Below are 3,889 nucleotides of genomic sequence, written 5' to 3' on the forward strand. Positions count from 1 at the left end.
AAAAAAAAAAAAAAAAAAAAAGGAAGAAGCAGCCAGAGGCCCACACCAGATGCAGCTGCCCCAGAGTGATGAGTCAAATAAACCTCTTTTCTTTATAAATTACTCAGTCTCGGGCATTCTGTTAAAGCAACACAAAAATGGACCAATACAGAAAATTGGTACTGAGGAGTAGAGTGTTACTATACAGATACCCGAAAATGTGAAAGTAGCTTTGGAACTGTGTAATGGGCAAAGGTTGGAGGAGTTTGGAGGACTCAGAAGAAGAAAAAACGTTTGGAACTTCCTAGAGATTGGATAAATGGCTGTGATTAGAATGCTGATGGAAAGGTGAATAGTAAAGGCCGTGCTGATGAAGTCTCAGATAGAAATGAGGAACTTTATATGAGGAATTGGACAAAAGATCACCCTTACTACACCACAACAAGAAACTTTGCTGCATTCTGTCTATGCCCTATGACTTTGTGGAAGGTGGGACTTGAGTGGTGAACCAGAGTATTTGGCAGAAGAAATTTTTAAGCAGCAAAGCATTCAGGAAGCTGCATAGCTATTTGCAATAGCCTATGTTCAGTTATGGCAGCAAAGGCATGACATGAACCCAGAATTTGTAACTAAAAGGGAAGCAGAGCATAAAGATTTAGAAAATTTGCAGCCTGGCCATATGGTAGAGAATGAGAACATTTTCAGAAGAATCCCAGGGTGCAGCAGATAGACTCATTGCTAAAGACATTAGCTTGGCAATGAGGCAGCCAGACGCTAGTAGCCAAAACAGTGGGAGAAAGGCCCTGAAGGCATTTCAGAAGTCTCCAGGGGCCACCCCTCCCATCACAGACCCAGAAGCCTAAGAAAACCAAATTGTTCCAGGGGACAGACTGGGGGCGCCACTGCCCTGTGCCACCTCAGGACACTGTTCCCTGCATCCCAGCCACTGCAGCTGGGGCAGTGTTACCTCAAGCAGCCCTAAGTATGGTTCATGCAGCAGCTCTGAAGAACATGAGCAGGAATCCTGGTTTCATCCATGTTTCTGCAGGCAGGTAGAACACAAGAGCTGCAGAGGCATGGCAAGCTCCACCCAGATCGCAGAGGATGTATGGAAAAACCTGCGAGTCCAGGCAGAGACCTGCCACAGGGGCAGAGCCACTGCAGAGGGTATCTACTAGAGCACTGCTGAACCCAGTTGGAGCCCCCACAGAGAGCACCCAGCAGGGAAATGTCTAGCAGAGTCATGGGAGCGGAGCTGCCACCAGGACCCCAGAACTGACAGGCCACTGGCAGTGTGCAATACCTGCCTGGAAAAGCCACAGGAACCAGTGCAGTCCAGTAGGCTGTTCCCAGCAAAGCCATGGGGGCAGGGCTGCCTGATGCTTTGGGGGCCAAAACCCCCACTGTGCCCAGGATGCAGGACTTGGAGTCTAAGATTATTTTGGCACTGTGAGATTTAATGTCTGCACTGCTGGGTTTCAGATTTGTTTGGGGCCTTTTTCTCCTTTCTTCTGGCCTGTTCTCTCCTTTTGGATAGAAATGTGTGTTCCACCATTGTATCTTGGAAGTAGATAAATTTGTCTTTGAACTTTGCAGGTTCACAGCTAGAAGAAGCTTTGCCTTTCGTCTCAGATGAGACTTTGGACTTTGGACTTTTAAGTTGGTGCTAGAACAAACTAAGATTTTGGGGACTGTTGGGATGGAATGATTGTATTCTGTATGTGAGAGGGACATGAATTTTGGGGTGCCAAGGGAAGAACGATAGAGTTTGGATGTGTTGTCTCCCAAAGCTTGTCAAAATCTGATCCCTAATGTGGCAGTGTTGGGAACTGTTTGGGTCATAGAGGTGGATCCCTCACAAATAGATTAATGCCCTCCAGTGGTGGGGGGTCGGGGGACATGAGTGACTTCTCCCTCTATTAATTCCTGTGAGAGCTGGTTGTTTAAAGGACCCTGGCATCTCCCCTCCCTCCCTCTCTGGCTTCTTCTTGCCTTGTGATCTTGCACTTGCTGGCTGCCTGCTGCTTTCTGTCATGCGTAGAAGCAGCCTGAATCCTGCACGAGATGCAAACTCTGACTTGAATCGCCACAATAGAGAACAGCAGCCCCTCAAGCAAATTCAGGACATTAGTCAGTGCACAGACCCTGAGCCATCCAAATGAAAGGGGTGGGGTGGTCTCATTTCCCTTGAGAAAGGATCCTCCTTTCCAGCTTAAACTTGACACTGTGAATTTCTNTTTCAGATTTGTTTGGGGCCTTTTTCTCCTTTCTTCTGGCCTGTTCTCTCCTTTTGGATAGGAATGTGTGTTCCACCTTTGTATCTTGGAAGTAGATAAATTTGTCTTTGAACTTTGCAGGTTCACAGCTAGAAGAAGCTTTGCCTTTCATCTCAGATGAGACTTTGGACTTTGGACTTTTAAGTTGGTGCTAGAACAAACTAAGATTTGGGGGACTGTTGGGATGGAATGATTGTATTCTGTATGTGAGAGGGACATGAATTTTGGGGTGCCAAGGGAAGAACGATAGAGTTTGGATGTGTTGTCGCCCAAAGCTTGTCAAAATCTGATCCCTAATGTGGCAGTATTGGGAACTGTTTGGGTCATAGAGGTGGATCCCTCACAAATAGATTAATGCCCTCCAGTGGTGGGGGAGGGGGTCGGGGGACATGAGTGACTTCTCTGTCTATTAATTCCTGTGAGAGCTGGTTGTTTAAAGGACCCTGGCATCTCCCCTCCCTCCCTCTCTGGCTTCTTCTTGCCATGTGATCTTGCACTTGCTGGCTGCCTGCTGCTTTCTGTCATGCGTAGAAGCAGCCTGAATCCTGCACAAGATCCAAACTCTGACTTGAATTGCCAAAATAGAGAACTGCAGCCCCTCAAGCAAATTCAGGACATTAGTCAGTGCACAGACCCTGAGCCATCCAAATGAAAGGGGTGGGGTGGTCTCATTTCCCTTGAGAAAGGATCCTCCTTTCCAGCTTAAACTTGACACTGTGAATTTCTCTTGTAGCCTTTCCTAAAGTGACCTATAGCTATTTTCCAGGGTGAATGTGCTTTGGGGAAAGTGAAATAAACAGACTTTTAGGAGATAACTGGATACTGGCTTAAAACTGAAAATCATTAACCATAAAGAAAAAGATGAGGCTGTCTATTTAGCTCAGTTTGTTAGAGCATGGTGTATAAAGCTAAGGTCAAGGGTCTGAATCCTCCTACTGGCTAGTGACCAAAAAAAGAAAAAGAAAAATATTGACAAACTAGAGTATAAGAAAACTAGTATTTTCAGTTCATACATTGCACCATTTAGCAAAGACAAATGCAAGTAACAGAGTAGGAAAGATATTTGTACTATATGGAACCAAAGAAGGGATTGTATCCAGAATATATTAAGAACTACCACAATTAGATAAAGATTAACCATGCACTTTTTTCTTTTTTACTTTGACAAGAGACTTGAACAGCCACTGATTCAAAGAGGATCTTTAGGTGACCAATAAATATATAAAAAGGAACGCAAACTCATTAGTAATCAGAAAATAAAATTTCAATTAGATGCTACTACACAATGACCAGAACAGTTATTTTTTTTAAATAAATATACAAATTTTGGCAATGATATGGAGAGTGTGGAAATTCCAGATATCAATGGTCCAGGTCATATAAACTTGTATCAACTCTTTGACATCATCATCATCTACATTTTGAACATGTGCATAAGCTATGACCAAAATAAATGCCTTTAAATGTGCATCAAAACTTGTGCACAAGAGTGTTTATGACACTATTATTTATAGTAGTCTATCATCAGCAGAAGCAATAGATAAAAGGCCATATATTTATCCAATAAAATACAGTACAAATAGGAAAATGAAAGAAATACTGCTATACACAACAAAATGGGTGAAACTCAAAAA

The sequence above is a fragment of the Galeopterus variegatus genome, unplaced genomic scaffold (genome assembly GCF_000696425.1).
Source record: "Galeopterus variegatus unplaced genomic scaffold, G_variegatus-3.0.2 Scaffold4744, whole genome shotgun sequence".
Taxonomy (NCBI): Eukaryota; Metazoa; Chordata; class Mammalia; order Dermoptera; family Cynocephalidae; genus Galeopterus; species Galeopterus variegatus.